The 14,362-nt window shown below is 36.0% G+C and overlaps 1 long non-coding RNA gene across 1 annotated transcript in view; it reads left to right on the plus strand.

Moving 5' to 3' along the window:
- LOC129150044 (uncharacterized) overlaps positions 1-14,362 on the plus strand; it is an 89,462-nt gene that overhangs the window by 53,955 nt on the left and 21,145 nt on the right. The window contains exon 2 of the long non-coding RNA XR_008556818.1: positions 10,838-10,979. This is a non-coding gene — a long non-coding RNA (uncharacterized LOC129150044). The remainder of the gene's footprint in view (positions 1-10,837; positions 10,980-14,362) is intronic.

The raw sequence follows: 14,362 nt of genomic DNA on the forward strand, positions 1-14,362 counted from the left end.
TGCCATAATGTAAGTCGTAAATGTCACTTTCAAGGCCGGCGCTAGACTTTTTGCCGCCACTATAAAATATAAATAATACGAGTACTGTCTGCTAAATTCAAGAAAATTTATGTATTTATGAAATAAATAAATAAATTACTTACCTAAATTATCTGAATAGCTGATTTGTAATGACATCACTTGTTTAACTAGCTCAGTAGCACGCAGTACGATGTGTATCGTCTGAGAGACAGTTACAAAATGTTTTCGTTGTTACCAATCCCAAAAAATGCCATTGTTCATTAAGTCCAAACAATGGTGGTCGAATTCTAATGACTGATCAACAATGTGAACTTTGATAAGCAGTTCTCGATAACCAGTTCTCAACAATTATTTGTTATTATTAAAGTTTAACATTATAAAATTAACAAAAATAATATAAAACTCATATCCTGGCTAAATAGCCACATGGCTGCCGAAACCGTATCTTCCCTTCCCGTTCTCCCGCCGTTCCCTAGCTTGTCGTGCATTCTTTCCAAAAATCAGGACTTTTTTAAAACACCGTGGGACGCGGGACAAATTGTTAAAAATCGGGACTGTCCTGCCAAAAGCGGGACATCTGGTCACCTTAAAATAAACCTATCTTTCTTGTTCTCTGAAAGCAAAATATTTCCTGTTGCGCACACCAAACAAGTCAGTCCAAGACTAATGACTTGGCAATCGGCTGCTAAAATATTCGCTGCTAGCATTAGTGGAGAGAAATGGTGTGCCTGCGCTTAAGGCACGTAAGGGAAATGAATGCAACACGATTATAGTAATCAGTCATTAGCGAACATTGTAGTTTGTTATTAATAATTATGTATAACAGGATATTATAAAAATTAAGTTATGAAATTTTTATTAAAATGTTTCTTACATACCGTTATATTGGCTGGGCCGCAAAAATATTCCTTGTGGACCGCATGCATCATGTGGGCCACGAGTTTGACATGCTTGTCTTACACTATTGCAAAATTTTACCTGGCTGTGTTTTAATTTATGAAACTACAATGAAAGTATGTAAGTATATTTATCTTCTGATAAAAATATGAAAATATGATATTGACAAGGTATTTTTAATGTTTGAAAAATAATAACTGAAGTCATGTTTCAAAAATACATGTACGTAGATATTATCAAATGAATATATGATTTATGGAGTCTGAATCTGTTTCATGACATTATTAAGATAATAGAGTTAATTAGTTATTTCAAGAAATATCCAAGTGCTTAGTATTAACTTGTCTCCATTCTATGTCCAAGTTACAATGAATAAAACAGATAAAACCCTTTGCCTCATTGAGAGAGGAGCAATTTTTAATCTCTGTTCAAAATGACAATTACTAAATCTGCAGTCTCATTTTAAGGTTATTTAAACTCATCAAGTTTACATTAAAAATAACCTAGTCAGATTCTGAATTTTGCTAATTTTTTAATCTCTAATTTAAAATTCTGTTGTCTATACAAATCTTAATTTTATTTTCAATTAACTTCTCTTAAATTTTCTCATTGTATTGCTTTAACAAAGGCTTAATAGGACAAATACCTACCAAATCTTAGTATCATGAGCTAGTCAAGTGCAGTATATTTGTGTTACATGTGTGCTTAAATATGAACTTGAAAGAATACCTTGCAGAATTATTTTTTCACAGATGTTCCAAATTCTTTTGTATTTTATTTTCAAATAAAATTGTTTGCATTCCTCACTGGTGATGTAGCATGAGTCAGGTGTAATGATATAATTTATAGAGAGAGAATGGATAAACAACTAATAGTAGATAAATAATAAGGGCAAACTTAGCTTTGTCCTATAGCGTAAACCCTACTAGCAAATATGCAAACCTCATGCTTTTGAGCAAAAAAATAAAAAAAAAAAATTAAAAATAAAGGAAGTTCAGGAGAATTTGATTTTGTATTGGCATATCTACTTGCTGTCTCCTGTGTATGCCAGGCACTAGCTACTGACTTCAACACTATAATTTAACACTAGGAACTCACTCTTCCTTAATGACACCATCCTTTGAGCAATATACTAATAGATCATGGGCTGATGATGTTCATTAGTGATGAATCACAATAATATATCATTTTCTCTGTCACACAGGTGTTTTATCAGATTAATTTCATAGGTGCAATGACCTGTGATGATGATGCATTGCTTAAGGATGGTGCAATCCAGAAAGAAATGAAATTTGAAATTAAACCTGCATTCAGTGGCTTTCAGGCTTTATTTAGAATGTTTATAGAGCCCTGGCTGGTATGGTTCAGTTGGTTGGAGCATCATTCAGTACACCAGAAGGTGACAGGCTCGATTTCCCATTCAGGACACATACCCAGGGTGAGGATTCAATCCCCAGTTTGGGTGCCTGTGAGAGGCAACAAATTGATGTTTCCCTCTTTTTTTAAAAAAAAAAATATATATTATTTTATTGAATTTTTACAGAGAGGAAGGGAGAGGGATAGAAAGCTAGAAACATCGATCAGCTGCCTCCTGCACACCCCCTACTGGGTATGTGCCCGCAACCAAGGTACATGCCCTTGACCGGAATCGAACCTGGAACCCTTCAGTCCACAGGCTGACACTCTATCCACTGAGCTAAACCGGTTTCGGCTTGATTTTTTCCTCTTACATTGATGTTTCCTCTCTCCCTTTCTCTCTCTCTCTCTCTCTCTCTCTCTCTCTCTCTCTCTCTCTCTCTCCATCCCACTCTCTAAAATAAATTTAAGAAACTGTTTGTTTAAAAAAAATCTAGAAACAATAGATGTAAATGAGATGTAAACTTAAATATCCGCCATTCTAATATTTATAATGAACAGAGTAAAGCAGCTTATATTTCTACTAGAGGCCCGGTGCATGAAAATTCATGCACTGGAGGGGGGTCCCTCAGCCTGGCCTGCCCCCTCTCACAGTACAGGAGCCCTCGGTGGTGGGAGGCAACACTGCGATCAGGGGAAGTCGACCCCATCACACCTCTTCTGCTGCCACTGCTGGCAGCACAAGCCTTGGCCAACCCTGGTTACCTGAGAGGCTGTGCAGCTGCTATCCGAGGCTTGCCTGTGCCTCAGGCCAGCCCTGGGTAGCTGGGGGACTGAGGAGACTGAGAGACTCTGGAGGCAGGTGCGTGGAGTGGCCGGATCCACCTGGGGGCAGGCCCAGCTGTGCTGCATTCCTGCTGCCCTGGTGGGGCTGAGGGGACTGGGCACCGCCATCTAGTGGCTGTGGGCGCTGCCATCCTTGAGGGCATGGTAGTTAATTAGCATATTTCCTCCTTATTGGCTGTGGGCACCACCATGTTTGTGAGGGTGTGAGGGTCAATTAGCATATTCCCTCTTTATTAGATAGGATTTACAAATGATTTAAAACACACACGCACACATACACACATTTAAATCTTAAAACTAAAGCTTCTGACTTTTTGAGAAGAGGTCTATCTGGGTATCAAATCATCAAACTCATATAAGATAGTTTTATGTAAAATTAAAAAGATTTTATCTTTTTCTTTGTACTGAAGTAAAATTTTTAAAAGTTAGCAGTTTAATTTTTTTTTAATTTTGACATTTAACAAAGCATATATTTAGTGACTTACATATTAAGTCAATAACAAAATGTTTTATAGAGTGAATTTGGATCAATTTAAACTGATTTTTGAAAGTTTACAATATATATCTAGGAAAAAAGAATATATTGAAATGATATGTTCTCTTATTATATGTGAATATAATTTTTAAAACATCATTAAGAATTTTAATTAGACTTCCCATGGTGATAATGAAAAAAGTGTTAACTATATTCTTATTACATTTTCATTTCATTTATAAAATTGAATCTCAATTAGTATCCTATTAAATTACTTTTGTATGATTATTACCTATATATAATTGAAGATATTTCCCCCCTTTATTACCCCTCCCAAGCCCCTTTCCTCTGGTAACCATCATACTGTTGTCTGTGTCTATGAGTTTCAGTTTTATATCTCATACTAGAGGCCCAATGCATTAAGATTCATGCAAGAATGGGCCTTTCTTCCCCTGGCTGCTGGCACCACCTTCGCTCCAGCCGGAGCCACCTTTTTGCTCTGGCCCAGAGCCACCTTTCCGCCTTCCCGTGCTGCCCAGAGGCCCTGAGCAGCTGGGGAGGTGCAGATGGCGACAACGCAGGCATCCCACTCCACCCCCGACTGCTCTGCACCTGCATATGCAAATTAACCCACCATCTTTGTTGGGTTAATTTGCATACTTGCTCCTGATTGGCTGGTGGACATCGTGAAAGTACAGTCAATTTGCATCTTACTCTTTTATTAGTGTAGATATGAGTGAAATTATATGGTTCTTAGCCTTTTCTGACTGACTTACTTTGCTTAACATAATATTCTCAAGGTCCATCCATGCTGTCTAAAATGGCAGTATTTCATCTTTTCTTAAGGCTGAGTATTATTTCGTTGTATATATGTACCAGGCTTTCATTAGTCAATCATCTATTGAATGACACTTTGGTTGTCTCCATGTCTTGGCCAACATGAATAATGCTGCAATGAACATAGGGGTACATGTATCTTGGTGAAAACTGTTTTAGAGTTTTGGGGTTACTCAGAATAGGGTTTTCTGGGTCACATGGTAACTATATTCTTCATTTTTTGAAGAATTACTATACTGTTTTCCTTAGTGGCTGTACCAGTTTATGTTTCCACTAGCAATGAATGAGGGTTCCTTTATCTTCATAACCTCTCCAACACATTTTATTACTTGTCTTGTTCATTCTAACAGGTGTGAGGTGTATCTCATTGCAGTTTTGATGTGCATCTCCTAATAGCTAGTGAAGTTGAGCATCTTTTCATATATCTGTTGGCCATTTATATGTCTTCTTGGGAGAAATGTCTGTTCAGATCCTTTGACCATTTTTTAATTGTATTGCTTGTTTATTTGGTGTTAAGTTATAGGAGTTCTTTATATATTTTCCATATTAATCCCCTGTTGGAGCTGTTGTTTTGCGAATATCATCTCCCTTTTGGTTGGTTGCCTTTTGTTTTGTTGGTGTTTTTTTGTTTTTTATTTTTTTTTTTTGTTTTTTGCTGTGCAGAAGCTTTTAATTTGACATAGTCTCATTCATTTATGTTTTGCCTTTATTTCTCTTGCCTTTGGAATCAAATTCATAAATATTATCTATAACCAAGTACTTATGTTTTCTTCTATGTAATTCATTGTTTCAGAGCCTGTATTTAGGTCTTTGATCTATTTTGAATTAATTTTTGTACATCGGGACAAACTAATCTAGTTTTGTTCTTTTACATGTGGCTTTCCAATTTTCTCAGCAATATTTATTAAAGAGGCTTTCTTTTCTCTATTGTGTGTTTTTTGTCTTCTTTGTCAAAATTACTTGCCCATTTACATGTGGTTTTATTTCTGGGCTCTAATTCTGTTCCATTGGTCTGTGTTTTTGTTTTTCTGCCAATATCATGCTGTTTTAATTATCATTGCTCTGTATTATAAACTAAAGTCAAGTAGTGTGATACTTCTGGATTTCATTCTTATTTATCAAGATTGCTTTTGCTATTTGGGGTCTTTTGTGGTTCCATACAAATTATAAACTTTTGTTCTATTTTTTTTTTTTAATGACATTGGGCTTTTGATGGGGATTACATTAAATCTGTATATTGCTTTGGGTAATATGACATTTTAACCATGTTGACTCTTCCAATCCATGGACATGGGTATCTTTCCATTTCATCATGTTTTTTCAATCTCTTTTAATAATGCTTTGTAGTTTTCAGTATATAGGTTATTCACATCTTTTGTTGAGTTTATTCTTAGGTATTTTATTCTCTCCATTGCCATTGCAGAAGGAATTTGTTTTTTCTTTTATTTTTTCTGAAATTTCATTGTTAGTATACAGGAAAGCAGTAGATTTTTTTATATTGATTTTGTAACCTGAAACTTTATTTATTGTTTCTAGTACTTTTTGGTGGAGTCTTTAAGGTGAGGGTATGTGCCGGGGGATAGGGGAGGCCGGGGGAAGGTCAATGGGGGGGAAAAAGGAGACATATGCACTACTATTTGTAATACCTTAAACAATAAAATAAAATTTAAAAAACAATACAGAATCATGTCATCTGCAAAAGAGTGACACTTTTACTTCTTCATTCTCAATTTAAATATATTTTTATTGATTTTAGAAAGAGGAAGGGAGAGGGATAGAGATATAGAAACATTAATGAGAGACCAACATTAATTGGCTGCCTCCTGCACACCCCTAGTGGGGATCGAGCCCACAACCTGGGCATGTGCCCTAGCCAAGAATCAAACCATGACCTCCTGGTTCCTGGGCCAATGCTCAAATACTAAGCCCCACCAGCTGGATTTCATTCTCAATTTTGATACCTTTTATTTACTTCTTTTGCCTGATTATTCTGGCTAGGACTTCCAGAACTATGTGGAATAAGAGTGGTGAGATTGAGCATCCTTGTCTTTTTTCTGATTTTAGAGAAAATGTTTTGTTTTTCACCACTGAGTATGATATTAGCTGAGGGCATTGTCATATATGGCCTTTATTACATTGAGGTACTTTTCTTTTATACCCAATTTATTGAGTTGTTTTAATTATAAATAGATATTATTTCTTACCAAATTGTTTCTTGTATCTATTGATATGATCATAACATTTTTATCATTTGTTTTGTTAATGTGGTGTATTACATTGATCGATTTGCTTATGTTCAAAGATCTTTATATCCTTGGAATGAACCCCACTTGGTTCTGATGTATTACTTTGGTAATATACTGTTATATTCGATTTACTAGTATTTTGTTTAGGATTTTTGCATTTGTATTCATCAGAAATATTGGTCTCTAGTTTTGCATGTTTGTGTGTAATACTTGTTAGATTTTGGTTTTGGGGGTATTTTTGCCTCACAAAATGTGTTAGGAAATATTGCCTCTTTTTCAATGTTTTGGAAAAGTTTGAAAAGGATAAATGTTAAATCTTCGAATGTTCAGTAGAATTTACTAAGAAAGCCATCTGGGTTTATACTTTTATTTTAAAGGAGGTTTTGATGGTTGTTTTAATTTCCTCACTCTTGATTAGTCTATTTAGATTTTCTAATTCTTCATGATTTAGTCTAGGAAGGTTATATATTTCTACAACTTATCCATTTGTTATAGGTTACTTAATTTAGGGACATATAGTTTCCTAGTATTCTAGCATGATTCTTTATATATATCTGTGATGTCTGTGGCTTATATATAACTAGAGGCCCGGCATACAAAATTTGTGCATGGATATGGTCCCTAGGCCTGGCCTGCGATCAGGGCCATCTTTCCCAGCGGCTACCCACTCCCGGTTCCCCCTTCGCCATCAGGTGATTGGTGCCTGCCAGGCAGGGAAAGGGACCAAGAGGTGGTCAGTGCACCTTATAGTGACTGGTCCAGCGGTCGTTCTGGTCATTCTGCCATTAGTGTCAATTTGCATATTACCCTTTTATTATATAGAATGTGCCTGCTGCCTGACACCAAGGGCAAAGAGAGGTAAGCTCTGGGAGGTTAAGGGGTGGCCAACCTCCATTGTTTTGATTCTCTGTCTGGAATGTCAACCATGAGACAACTGTGGTCACACCTCTGTGCTGTGTCCCTGCCCAGGTCACTGGGCTCATCTGCACCTGGTACTGAACACTCCTGCAGGAATGCCCACTGAATCTCATTGCTCCTTCCAGCTGCATTAAATGCCTGATGCCTCCCCTCTGTAGGCTGAGCCCCTCGTGAGCTCCTGGCTGTAGGGCTGCATTCACTGCTTGTCTCCCTTCTTACCTGCCCAATTTGCTCCCACTTTCCCACCTTTATATGTTTCAGTGTGCATATCACTCAGGTGTGTTTGTGCATTGAGCAGGAAATCCTTTGTTAAATTATAGCTGTTCAAATTGTTGAAAATTCAAGTGGTGAGGCCAAGGGGTTCTCTCAACACTGCCATTCCTCTGACATCTCTCCTCTTTTTTTGTAGATATTTTTAAAGATATATTTAATCATCAATTTTAGAATTTTCTTTTACAAAATAACTGTTTACTTTTCCTCAAAATAAAAACTGAGCACTTTAGAGTACATGTAAATATATAATTTACATTATAATTCCTGAAGACAATCTTAATCCTTTAGTATTTACCATCACGTTTCAAACTGACCTAGATCTATGCCTGACATGCATGGTTTTCTAACATCAATATCCAATAAATATTATCAGTTTGTCATATTCATATTTAATGTAAAAATACTCCTATATATTTAAGTCATTGAGTCAATTTATTGATTTTGGACACATTTCAAATAACTTTGAGTGTTGAATGGAACATAGAAAGTATGTTATCCTTTTCTACTTGGCACTTGATCTAACCCAGAAAGGAACTAAAGTGATACCAAATACAGCATTATGAAGAGATGATGTTGTCTCTTCTATTTTTATTCTTAAATCTTTACTGGCAGACAAATGTGACCATCTCATATTTTATACTTCTATCACATTGGTTACCTAACCTGTGGGCTAAGAATTATAACAGTAGGAAAGACAGGTGGAAGCCCCAACATTTTCCAACTCACGGAAAATAGAGTAATACAAAGTAATTTTGTATCTTGTAGAAACTGAAGAAATTAGTATTTCAATTAAAGATTGAAAGTATGCAAGGATTGTGTCTTATTTATTTATTTATTTATTTATTTATTTATTTCTTGGTTTGGCTTTAAAAAACTAACTGGTTTGTGGCAGATGATGATGAATTACCACAAATTTTTTCAAATGGCTGTCTAAACCACTATGGTTTAGTAGCACATTTTCTGGAGAAGAAAAACATAGCCTTTGGTTTAGTAGCACATTTTCTGGAGAAGAAAAACATAGCCTTTAACACTTGCTATATAACTATTGACCTGGAGAATTTATTCTTCTCAAGCTTTGGCAGTAATGGGAATCAAAAGCAGTAGATGTACTGCTGTCACAATAAAGTCTCACTCAGGAGTGGCTCTAAAAGATAGCAAAAAAGAATTATCTCCCAGAGGTTGTGGTTGAAACATATACCCTTATTTGTTTACTTTGTATAGAGATAGAAGTATAGTAGTAGCCTGAGGTCCAGATATACATGGACTCTTGTGTAGTGGCAAGTGGCTTGGTACGTTAGTGAGTGATATAGAGGGAACACAATTTAGAAAATGGAAGGGGAAGTCTCAGGAAAAGACATGTAGATGGTATGGAAGTGAAGACAATATGTGTTTATCATTTTGTTGTTGTTGTTGTTTTGTTTTGTCAATGACTTCTAGATGAGGAACTCTAAAACTAAGTGGCTAGGATGAGTCATTCTGTAGAAGTCAGCCAACCTCATGCAGCCGCTCAGTGTTGGCACAATGAGCACATAAACAGATTGGCCATGATGCTGATGGCCATTCATGGGCTCAACAGCATAGTTGCCTCTTATCAAGGTTGTTCCAATTATTGACATTGAAGAATGTACTGTACACTTCCAGCAACTGAGGCTGATGCCAACTTCTTAGCATGCACTATCATTTGATACGGTAAGTGAGTCACTTGGTGACACACAGATTACCCTTGAGGAATATTTTTCATCCTCAAGGGAGCAGTGATTTGCCTTTTATAGAACTGATATCATCTCCAAATATAAGTTTGCTTTTCCTGACCATGATGCCTATCCCATACAAACATTTGCATAGGTCTGATCAATTGGCATGACTTCATATAATGTTGACTCAGATTGTTGAATACATTTTGCTGCAAAGAAGATGTATCTATGGGCATATGATCATAATTTGGTCTAAAAATAGATCCCAATATCTGAAAGAATTAGTCCAATAGAAGAGTTAAATACTAGTAGCCTGTTAAAAGCTCAGCTAAGACTCTAGATTCAAAATATCAATTCATAGATATTTGATATATTGCCAATTGTGGATAAATGGTGATGTGTCCCTAACAGCCAGAATACAGGAGTCTGGGTATTGGGATATGGGAGTGGTATCCATTCTTTCTAAAACAACTTTAAAAAATTAACTTGAAAAATTTTGTGCTTTCTGTCCCTAATACTTGAGGCTCTTCTGGATTAGTGGTTCTTGCTCCCACTGTAAAAATATTTCCCCAAGTAGCTCAATAAGGGTTTAATAGAAATTGAAGCTATGACTACTACTTGATCACTTTAGACTCCTCCTTCCAGTCACCATTAATCAAATCAAATAGTTACTATACTGAGGAGATAATTGCCAATTAACAAAGTAGCCATTGGCTACATGGTGGGGAAAGATGAGAGTATATCTAGGAACTGGGGAATTAACTGGATTTCTCTTGGTTCTTTTCTATTTTGTGGTAACTACTAACAGGCAATTGCAACAATCACAGAAGGACAATGGTAAGGCAAATAAGGGTCATAACTTCTGAGGAAGAGTATATGGGTTAACCCACCTTTTAAACAAACTTGACCAGCAAAAATAAAGGCCAAGAGTGAGATAAATCTAGTATGGGTGGTAGTAAAAGCAAATGAAAAATATTAATCATTGCCTTGGAGAAAAAACTCTTGTTTTCTATTAATTGACTGGTATTATGTCCTTTAAGAGATTGGGTTACTACCTTGAGGAGGCTTTGTGGCTGATTGGTCTAATATAGCTGAGTGAGTGGTACTCATAGTTGGCTTCATGGGACACCTTTTGGTATTACTGTAAATCTCAAGAACCTTTTCTTGCTCCCAGCACTGCTGAGACAACTATTTCCAAGCAGCTTTCTGAGAAGCTTTGCAGATAAAATAGTGCCTGGTGTAAATTAAACCTTTTTTCTGCCTATTACTTCCAGGCCAGGAATTCTCATTTCTGTTATCTATCTACATGGAATGTCTGTGGGAATCCACCTAACACCGACACATATGTAATCTTGAACATTAGAGGCTTACAATGTGTTGGAGTGCCATCAACCACTCAGAGAACAAAGGCAGCAGGTAAATATTTTCCTTTGTGTCCCAAAGTGGGATAATTCTAAAATTCATTTTAAAGATACCAAGAATGTCAAACCCCAGTCTTCCACACCAATAGTCAACCATAGATATTTTTGAATTAGTTGTCTGTCCTTCCATCTTTCAATCTCACTGCAGCTCCCTGCAACTAAAGCCAAGTTAATTACTCAAATACTATGCTCGTATATTTCAGTTTTCTTCTATCTTGCAAACAAAAGAAATTGCACATATTGGTTGCTTTTTAAGTGTCTGTGACTTATACTTGGAACTACTATACATATTTTATATAATTTATATAGCTTCTAAGAATTGTACATAAGGGAATAATTTTTAACTGTCATATCACAGTGTATTTCTAATCACATTCCATCAGTGACACACATTTTAGGTTGTTAAGACATCATGTCTGAAAAACAAAACTCTAGAATGGAATGTAAAAAGCCCTTTCTCCTAGACTGTTTGAATTATTCATGAGCACAACACCTTGTCGGCACTTAGAATATAATCAAAATATAAATGATGCATGTGCATGTCGTGTCCAAATTCCACACTGGATGTTTCTAAGTTATACATAAGTATCACTATCTTTTTAAATAGCAAAGTAAACTTGCAACTGTGTAAGATAGTTTTGACAAATATAATTAATTAAAATATTTTTATATTTAAATTTATCTATCATAGTTTTAAATATGAACTATTCACAATGACTGCATTTAAACTCAAATATGTTATCTAGTAAATAATGAACTACTTCACATCCTTTTAGAAAAAAAAATTGTTATACTAGCTTGTATTTTTCTGGTAGGTTTTCATGAGGTTTCCTGAAATTTCACTTTATATTAATATATCACCCTAAAGAATATGTTATTCTATTTTGCTATATCTAGGATATTTAAACAGGGAAATTCAGTACTTGGATTGTTACATATGAAGGCATAATTTCACATTAATTTATCTGTAACAGTAGGCAGTATATGTTATAAAGGTATATTATGTAGGGCAATTAGTAAGTAGATTTTATGAATATATGAAGCTAAACTCCACTACCTGAATCTGGTATTAATTTTGGAGCTAGATAGGCATCTAAAATAGAAATAAGTTTTATTTTATTTTATATTTATATTGATATGCGCATATATCAATATATGGATATATACATATACATATGTATGTATAGATAGATAATAGATAGATATTGAGCTCAATATTACATAGAATAAAGAAGAGTTATTTGACAAAATAGCTGCCTTTATGAACAGAGTCAGATGGGGAAACCTGATTATCATCCATCTGGGGAAGAAAAAAAAACCTGTGATAAAGGAAGTGATAATTAATGCTAAAGATAACTAGAATGGGAGTTCATGATTCATTTATTTAGCCATTAATTCAATAACAATTAGCATTTCTTATATACAAGGTATGTTGCAAGATACAGACTATTTTATGAAAAAGACAGATATGCCTCTGACCTTAAAAGGAAGCTTCAACACTAATATTGTTGGGCTGGGTTAAATAATAAACAAGTTGCTTATAAGGAGATATGCCTTATAAATACACTGAAATGTCAAAAGTAAAATGAGAGAAAAATATACTCTGCAAACACTAACCAAAAGAAAGATGAGATAACTACATTAAGAACAGTAAAATTAGACTTTGAAGAAGCATTATCTCTATATATAAAAGCCCAGAGACCAGAACGATGGAATGATCAGAATGACCAGAACCACCGGTGGCTATGATGCGCACTGCGGCAGCCAACCAGCCTGATCTGGGCCCTGATCAGACCTCTCTCCCTCTGACCGGCCAGGCCCCCAATTGGCTCCCAACACCCCAATCGGGGGTGGGACCAGCCGGCCAACTGCCCGTGGCCCATGCCCCCTGCCGGCCCAGCCCAATGGGCCCCCATCAGGGTAGGCCGGCCGGACCCCACCTGTGCATGAATTTGTGCACTGGGCCTCTAGTTAGAAATAAATTATATATATATTGCTTCCAGAGAAAAAGAGGGAGAGAGATAGAAACATCAATGACAAGAATCATTTATTGGCTGCCTCCTACACACCCCCAACTGGGGACCAAGCCTGCAACCTGGGCATTTGCCCTGACCAGGAATTGAATCTCAACTTCCTGATTCATAGGTTGATGATCACTGAGCTACACCAGGGCAAGAGGATATTTCATAATGATATAAAGGTACATTCACAGGAAAATAAATCTAAATTTCTGTGTAGCTAATCTCATGCTTTCAAAAGATGTCAGGTAAACAGTGCCATTTCTAAAAGTATGAATAGACAAATTCACAATCACTCTGTTAGAGACAGAAATAGAAGAGTAGCAACTAGCTATAGTTATAAGAAATATTAATCATGCTCTGTTACCATGATTGTTTTGTTCTGATTAAAGAAAGCATATTCTGATCTGGCCGGGACCTGGGAGTTAACCATTGAATGGGGTCCATTCTCATTTAAGAACTACCTATCGTCATGAAAAGATTAACTTGTAAAGACAATGGAATACCAGAGTTGCCCTCCCTTTGCAACTCCCAGGCCTCATTGGTTGTAATCTGTAACCATTTTACCCATTTTTATTCCTTTTGCAGATCCATTCTTATTCCTCTTGCCAACTTCCACATGTAATCTTTGTCCTTCTACCCAATACAAGCAGCTGGTTTATGAGGGGTGGAGTGCAGAGCAGATTTTCATGGATGACCTGCTGCTCTCCCATACTGCTGGCATTATTCAAATAAAAGCTCATACATGATTCAACCCTGTTTCTGCTTAATTGGCTCAAGTAGTGACAGGCAGCTAGACCCATTTGATGTCTGGTTTCAGTTGGGAGATATTTTCTGAGGAACTGGTAGATTAAGTAGACCTAAAATTATTAGAAAAGATTTCAACATGATTAACAAACTTAACTTAATTGACACATACAGAGCAATGCATTCAACAACTAGAGAATACATATTATTTGCAAGTTCACTTAAAGCAGTTACCCAAACTGACCACATACTGAGTCAAAGAATAACATTTCAACACATTTCTAATAATGTAAATTATATACAGTAAGATCCCTGACCATAGTGGAACTAATAAAGCCTACAAAAGTATAACTAGAAATATTTGAAAATTAAGCAATACATTTCTAATCTAACCATGGTATGATGAGAAATTTTATGTGTCAACTTGACTGGATTGTGGGATTGCCTAGATATTGACCAAACATTATTCCTGGGTATGTCCCTGAGGGGGTTTCTCAATGAGATTAGCATGTGAATTGGTAGATTGAATAGAAAGTTTTGCTCTCAGTGTAGGTGGGCATCATCTGATCTGTTGAGGGCTAGAATAGATAAAAAAGAGGGAGAAAGGAAAATT

The sequence above is a fragment of the Eptesicus fuscus genome, chromosome 8 (genome assembly GCF_027574615.1).
Source record: "Eptesicus fuscus isolate TK198812 chromosome 8, DD_ASM_mEF_20220401, whole genome shotgun sequence".
Taxonomy (NCBI): domain Eukaryota; kingdom Metazoa; phylum Chordata; class Mammalia; order Chiroptera; family Vespertilionidae; genus Eptesicus; species Eptesicus fuscus.